Here is an 8,639-nt window from a genome sequence, read left to right on the forward strand (position 1 = left end):
AATAAGGATAAGGATCCTATCTAGGAAAAAAGGAATTCCGAGTCCCATGGACCTGATTCAATCTCCTCTTGCCTTTTGGTAAAACTCTTTCGTTGTGAATATAACACACATCCAGGAATGCACATAAAACCTGAGGGTCCATAAACGTTCCTGAAGCAAACTCCCCCCGACCCCCTCCAGGCACACCCCAGGAGGCCGTTTCCAACTACCTCCTCTTCCCTCCGCCCTAAAACACTCACTGTTCTGACTTCTAATACTACAGCGTAGTTTTCTTTTCTTGTTTTAGACCCCTGCAGTGTAGGAGAAGTTTGTATGTGCGTCCTAAGTCGCTTCAGTCGTGTCCGACTCTTTGCGACCCCAGGGACTTTATAGCTCGCCAGGCTCCTCTGTCCATGGGGTTCTCCAGGCCAGAGGACGTGGGGTTAAGGTCGTATTCACCTGTGTGTCTGGCTTTTCTAGTTTGTAAAATTCTTCTGCGTTTGTAGTTTGTTCATAGTCATTCACGAGGTCCTCTGTTACAGAAACACGCCATGGCTTGTCCACTTTCCTGTTGAAAAGACTTCGGGGCTGTTTCTAGATCTCGGCCCTTAATTAAAGCTGCGAAGGACATCCTGTACCTGCCTGCTGCTGGCAGGTCCGCGCCAAGGGGCAGGCGCTGGCTTGGCTTTGCGTTTATTTTGTCTTCTCTTGTTTTTCTTGTGTGACTTTGCTTTCCTGTGATTTACCTAGCGTGTTGGGCGAAATGAAACGTCCTACATTTCAAGTCCTGGCATTTTTGCCTCACCCAGCTAGCTCTCCTGTACCAAGCATGGATTGATTTAAATTTGAATTTTAGCATTAAAAATGAGGCTTTCTGAAACTCTTGAGTCTCTTTTAAGAAATTTTTATAGAAAAATATTTTAAATTATTTGTGTATGTGGTCTTGGCTGTGCTGGGCTCTAGAGCACATGGACTTCAGTAGTTGTGGTGAGTGGGCGCATTTGTTGCAGCTCACAGGCTCTAGAGCTCACGGGCTCAGTAGTTTGGCGAACGGGCTTAGTTGCTCCAAGGTATGTGGAATCTTCCAGAACCAGGGATCACATCTGTGTCCCTTGCATTAGCAAGCAGACTCTTAAGCACTTTACCTCCTGGGAAGTCCTGAACTAGAGTTGACGTATAACATTATATATGTTACAGGTATACAATATAGTGATTCACAATGTTATTAAAATTTTTTAACTTATTTATTTATGCTATTGGCCTCGCTGCCATAGTTTGTGGGATCTTAGTTCCCTGGTAAGGGCTTGAACCTGCACCCTTGACAGTGAAACGGTGGAGTCCTAACCACTGGACCACCAGGGAATGCTTGGTTCACAATTTTTAAAGGTTTTACTTCATTTATAATTACTATTAAATATTGGCTGTATTCCCTGTGCTGCAGAATACATCCTTGTAGCTTACTTTATACATAATAGTTTGTACCTCTAAATTTTCTACCTCGTTTTGCCCCTCCCCCTTCCCTGACCCCACTAGTAAACACTAGTTTATTCTCTGTATCTGGGAATCTACTTCTTTTTTGTTGTATTCACTAGTTTTTTTGTGTTTTTTAGATTCCACATAAAAGTGGAATCTACAGTATTTAATATAAGTGATATCTTACAGTATTTGTCTTTGTCTGATTTATTTCACTTAGCATAACCCTCTCCAAGTCCATTCATGCTGCTGCAACTGGCAAAAATTCATTCTTTTTTATGGCTGAGTAGTATTCCATTGTGTGTATGTATGTGTGTGTGTGTGTGTGTGTGTGTGTGTGTGTGTGTGTGTATACACACACCTCCTCTCCTTCACCCACTCATCTGTTGATGGACACTTAGGTTGTGAAGCTTCTTGAAGAAAAGTCGCATGCTTGGTTCATCCCTGCTTCATCTTTGAATCCTCCTCAGGACATAACACCAGATTTTGAGAATAGGTAGCAGAACTTTGTGGAGGTTTGACTGCCCTCCTCCCAGCCTCCTACTTCTACTTTGGGGGAGCCGTTCCCATTATAGAGCGTCTTGGGGAGGCAGTGCCTTGCCTCTTTCACCAAATCTGAGGGAACTAGATCCCTCTCTACCAGCCAGTTAGAACTTGCCCCTGGATGTCCTGAATAGCCTGGATGCTCACCCATCATCCAGCAGGTCCCCCAGTTTCTGCTGGAGCCCCCATGAACTAAGAACATTATGATTGTTCTGTAGTTTCATTACAGGTGGCCTGCAGGTTCTTCCTTTAAAAAATCAGCTTCACTGGGGATTTCCCTGGTAGTCCGGGGGAAGTTCTGATACAGGGGTGACGGTTCTATCCTTGGTTTGGGAATTAAGATCCTAAATGCTGCACAGTGTGGCCAAAGAGTAAATAAGTACGGTGGCCTATGTTTTTATTGTTGAGGTTGAAAAGTTCCTTGTATATTTTGTATACAAACAACTTTTACAACTCAACAACAAAAAAACCAATAACCCAATTGGAAAATATCAGAAGACCTTAACAGATTTTTCTCCAAAAAAGACATTAAATTGCCAGTAGGCACATGAAAAGATGCTCAACATCACTAGTTATTAAAGAAATGTGAATCAAAACTTCAATGAGGTATCACTTCATACTGGTCAGAAAGGCTATCATTAAAACATCTACAAATAATAAGTGCTGGAGAGGGTGTGGAGAAAAAGGAACACTTCTACACTGTTGGTGGGAGTGTAAGTTGGTACAGCCACTGTGGAAAACAACAGGGAAGTTGCTCAGAAAACGAAAAATAGAATCACTGCTTTGTTGCTGATCAGTGGCTCAGTCATGTATGACTCTGCAACCCCGTGGACGGCAGCACACCAGGTCTCCCTGTCCATCACCATCTCCCGGAGCTTGCTCAAACTCATGTCCATTGAGTCGGTGATGCCATCCAACCAACTCATCCTCTGTCGCCCCCTTCTCCTCCTGCCTTCCGTCTTTCCCAGCATCAGGGTCTTTTCCATGAGTTGACTCTTCGAATCATGTAGCCAAAGAATTAGAGCTTCAGCTTCAGCATCAGTCCTTCCAATGAATGTTCAGGGTTGGTTTCCTTTTGAATTGATTGGTTTGATCTCCTTACAGTCTAAGGGTCTCTAAAGAGTCTTATCCAACACCACAGTGCGAAATCATCAATTCTTTGGCCCTCAGCTTTCTTCATGGTGCAACTCTCACATTCCTACATGATTAGTGGAAAAACCATAGGTTTGACTAGATGGACCTTTGTTGGCAAAGTAATGTCTCTGCTTTTTAATATGCTGTCTAAGTTTGTCATAGCTTTTCTTCCAAGGAGCAAACATCTTTTAATTTCATGGCTGCAGTCACTGTCCACAGTGATTTTGGAGTCCAAGGAAATAAAGTCTGTCACTGTTTCCTTTTTTTCCCCATCTATTTGCAATGAAGTGTTGGGACCAGATGCCATGATCTTAGTTTTCTGAATGTTGAGTTTTAAGCCTATAACCCAGCAATCCCACTTCTGGGAGTATACCTGTACAAAACTATAATTCAAAAAGATACATGTACCCCTATGCTCATGGCAGCGCTGTTCACAATAGCCAAAACATGGAAACCTGAATGTCCATTGACAGATGAATGGATAAAGATGTGGTACAGACATACAATGGAGTACTACTTAGCCATGCGTGTGTTAGTGACTCAGTCATGTCCGACTCTTTGTGACCCGATGGACTGCATGCAGCTTGCCAGGCTCTTCTGTCCATAGAATCCTCCAGGCAAGAATATTGGAGTGGGTTGCCATTCCCTTCTCCAGGGAATCTTCCCAACCCAAGCATCGAACCTGGGTCTCCCACATTGCAAGCTGATTCTTTACCATCTGAGCCACCAGGAAAGCCCCCCAAAAGAGCAAAATAATGCCCTTTGCAGCAACAGGGATGCAACCAGAGATTATCATGCTAAGTGAGGTAAGTCAGTCAGAGAAAGACAGACGCCATATGATATCACATGTATGTGGAATCTAAAACATGGCACAAATGAATTTATCTACAAAATAGAAGCTGACTAATAGACATTGAGAAGAGATTTGTGGTTGACAAGGGGGAGGGGAAAGGGAGAGGAATGGACTGGGAGTTTGGAGTTGGTAGTTGCAAACTATTATGTATGCAGTGGATAAACAGCAAGGTCCTACTGTATAGCACAGGAAACCACATTCAATATCTGTGATAAATCATAATGGGAAAGATATAAAATAAAAAATATATATGTGTAACTGAGTCATTTTGCCGACACTGACAGAGATTGGCACATCATAAATCAACTATACTTCAATTTAAAAAATATTCCTTATATATTTTGGATTCAAGTTCTGTATTGGGTATGTGTTTTGCAAATATCTTCTCTCAGTCTGCCGCTTGTCTTTTCACTCCTTTAACAGTTCCCTTCACAGAGAAATTTTTAATGATCAGTCCAGCTGATCAATCTGTCTTTCATGGATTGTTCTATCAGCATCTTACGCTGGAAAGTCAATACCAGCCTCAAAGTCATCTAGATTTTCTCCTCTCTTATCTTGTAGCAGTTCTGTGTTTTACATTTTGTTCTACCATCCGTTTTGAATTAATATTTTTGTGAGAACTGTGAGGGCTGTATCTAGGTTCGTTTTTTTCGCTGTAGATGTCCCGTTGTTCCAGCACCTGTTTTTAACATTTATTTACTTTCGGCCGTGCTGGGTCTTCACTGCTGCGTGCGGGCTTTCTCTAGTTGCCGTGAGCAGGGGCTCCTCTTCGTTGTGGGGTGGGGGCTTCTCTTTGTGGGGGCTCCTCTTGTTGCGCAGCCTGGCTCTAGGGCTTGGGCTCAGGATTTGGGGGGCCCAGGCCTAATTGCCTTGGGGCATGCGGGATCTTCCTGGACCAGGGATGGAACCCGTGTCCCCTGCGTTGGCAAGGGGGATTCTTAACCACTGAGCCACCTGGGACGTCTCTTCTAGCACCTATTTTTGAACAGACTCCTTTCTGGTTAAACCATCGCCTTTGCTCCTTTGCCAAAGACCAGTGGGTCTATTTCTGGGCTCTTCATTCTGTCCCACTGATCTGTTTTGTCTAGTCTTTAGCCGATACAAATCTTTCTTGATGACTGAAGCTTAGGGTAAGTCCTGAAGGTGGGTAGTATACGTCCCCTGACTTTGTTTAACTTCAGTTTGGTGCTGGTTACTCTGGGTTTTCTGGTTGCCTGTGTAAACTTGAAAATCAGTTTGTTGATAGTGAAGCCGTGGGTTAAATCCATTTCACCTGCCTTCACTAATCAAGGTTAAGACTGGCATGACCTCCAAGTGCCACCAGCCCACATGATCACACATTTGCCTGAGTTATTGTCTAGGAACTTGGAGTCAGCTGCTTCTAGGTAGTTAAGACTGGCTAGGACCTCTGACCCTCCAACCAGGCATGTGTGAGTGTCTCCTTTTTGCCATCATAGGGCCAGAAACTCCATCCTCTGAACTCACTGAGGCCTGTAACCTAGTTACACCTGCGCGGAATGGTAGTTACTGCAGACTTTCCCAATCACCTTGCCCCATGCCCCCGGGGCCTCAGGCCACCCTGCCTCTTTTTTCTTAATCCCACAAACACCCTAAGCTCCTTGCCTTTTGGGGAGGTGGACATGAGATTTTCCTCCCATCCTCTTGCTTGGCTGCCCTTTGGTAAAGCCTCCCTTTGCTGCGAACCTCGGCGTGCCAGTGTTTTGCTTTGCTGCGTGACCAGCAAAGGGAACCTGATTTGGTAACAATTGCCCCAGAATGACTTGCTGGGATTGCGCTGAATCTCTGGCTCAAATTGGAAAGGACAGACCTTTTTTTTAACGATAGTGAGTCTTCCCACCTGTGAACATGGAACATCTCCCCATTGATTTTTGTTCTCTGATTTCTTTCACCAGAGATCTTTGTACAATTTTCGTTAGATGTATATCTAAGTACTTAATTTTGGGGGGTGTTAATGTAGATGGTATTGTTTTTCATTTCAAATTCTAACTTTTATTGATGTGCATAGGAAAGCAACTGATGTTTGTATGTGAATTTTGTGTCCTGGAAACTTGCTATTATTGCTTATTAGTTTCAGGAGTTTTGATGTCATTTTTGAGATTTTCTACAAATCATGCTATTTCCAAATGGAGACAATTTAAAATTTTTTCCTCTCCTACCTGTGTACCTTCTATTCCCTTTATCTTAGTGAATTCGCTGGGACTTCAGAGTGATGTCAAATCGGAGTCCTTGTCTTATTGCTGATTTTAGGGGAAAGCATTTATTTTCTCACCATTAAGTATGATGTTAGCTGTAGGCCTTTTGTAGCTTTCATTATCAAGTTGAGAAGTTCCTCCTCTCTATTTCTAGTTTGCTGAGAGTTTTTTTTATCAAGTGTTGGATTTTGTTAAAAGCTTTTTCTGCAACCATGTCCATGCAAATATGCCCATGTCGCTTTTTTTGTTCATGTGATGAATTCTATTAACTGATTTTTGAATGTTGAAATAGTCTTACATAACCTGGAATAAATTTCACCTGATAATGGTGTATAATTTTTTCTTATATCATTGGATTCTATTTGCTAATAGTTTGTTGAGAATGTTAGTATCTGTGTTCATGAATATTGGTCTATAGTTTTCTTTTCTTACAATGTGTCTGATTTTGGTGTTGGGGTTAGAAAGTATTCCTTGTGCTTCTATTTTTGAGGATTGGTATAATTTCTCCTTGAATGTTTGGCAGGATTCACTAGTAAACCATTTGGGCGTGGAACTTTCTGTTTTGAAAAGTTATTATTGACTCAATTTCCTTATTTTTTTTCCTATCACTGCATTTTTTTTTTTAAAGCAAGTGTTTTAATTTTTTTGACTGCACTGAGCAACTTGTGGGATCTTAGCCTCGTGACCAGGGAGGAGACCTGGGCTCTGGCAGTGAAAATGTGCTAAGTCCTAACCACTGTACCGTCAGGAAATTCCCAGCTTCAATTTCTTTAATAGATACAGACATGTTTGATTATTTGTTAGTTTTGGTATATTGTGTTTTTCAAGAAATTATTCCATTTCATGTATATTATCAAATTTATGGAGATAGAGTTATTTATAATATTCCTTTGTTATCCTTTTAATGCCCATGGGATCAGCAGTAATGGCACCTTTCATTTCTTTCTCTTTTTTTTAATTGAAGTATAGTTGACTTACAATATTGTGTTAGTTTTAGGTGTACAGCATAGGGATTCATTAAAAAAATTATATTCCATTATAAGTTATTATAAGATATTGGGTTTAATTCCCTGTGCTATATAATAACTTAGTGGTTTATCTACTTTCTGTAGTGTTGGTGTAGTTTGTTTCTGTTAATCCTGTAATTCCCAGTCCATTGGCCTTTAAAGTAATTTTTATAGGTATATACTTACTGCCATTTTATTTCTTGTTTTTCAGTTATTTTTATAGTTCTTTGTTCATCCCTTCTTTTTGTTTTTCCTTTTGTGAATTGATGATTCCTGTTTTGTAGTACACTTGAGTTCCTTTCTTTTTGGTTTTTGTGAATCTGTTTTTTTGATTTGTGATTACCGGGTTCATGTATGTCAACCCATAATTATGTCTGCTCGCTTTCAACTATTAGTCATTCCAGTTCAAATGTATTTTATAAGGTTTACATTTTTAGACGTAGATCCCACATTCTGTGATTTTTGACGTCCTGTTTTTACATCTTCATTTTACTCTTTATTTACTCATTTACTTGTCTTCTTACTCTTTATTGAAGCTATATTCAATTTTATAAATTTTTTGTGTTTTAATCTACATACTGTCTTATTAAGTGATCATCAGTCTTTACTATATATTTGCCTTTCCTATTGGGATTTTTTTCTTTCCTACAGATTCTTGCTTCTTTTTCATTTAGAAAAGACCCTTCAATATTTCTTTTCAGATAGGTTTAGTGCTGTTAAATTATTTTACTTTTGCTTGTCTAAGAAATTCTTTCTCTCCTTCTATTCTAAATGATAATCTCGCTGGGTATCTCAGATTGCAGGTTTTTCCCTTTTAGGACTTTGAATATATCATGTCACTCCCTTCTTGCCTTTAAGTTTTCTGCAGAGAAATCAGATGATAGCCTTATAGGGCTCCCTTGTAAATGGCTCCTTTTCTCCAGCTGCCTTTAGAATTCGCTCTTAACTTTCGCCATTTTAATTGTGTGTCTTGGTGTGGATCTGTTTGGGTTCATCTTTCTGGGACTCCCTGCTTCTGTTCCTGGTTGTTTCCTTCTTTAGGTTTGGGGAGTTTTCAGCCATAATTTCTTCATATCGTTTATAATCCCCTTCTTTCTCTCTTCTTCTAGAACCCCTATTATGCATAGGTTGACATGTTTTATATTATTCTATATATCTTGTATGTTGCTTTTTCTTTCCCATTTGTCTTTCTGTCTGCTGTACTGATTGGGCAATTTCTATTTTATCTTCCAGTTCACTTATTTATCCTTATTATTTAGTTTGCTATTCATTGCTTCTAGGTTGCTTTTTAATCTTGGAAATTGAATTATTTATTTTGATTGGTTCATCTTTACAGTTTCTAGTTCCCTGATATAGTGCTCTGCATTTATATTGATATTCTTTCTTAATTCAGTTAGCATTTTTATTACCACCTTTTTGAACTCAGGATCTAGTAGA

This window comes from Muntiacus reevesi, chromosome 3 (genome assembly GCF_963930625.1).
Source record: "Muntiacus reevesi chromosome 3, mMunRee1.1, whole genome shotgun sequence".
NCBI classification, from domain to species: domain Eukaryota; kingdom Metazoa; phylum Chordata; class Mammalia; order Artiodactyla; family Cervidae; genus Muntiacus; species Muntiacus reevesi.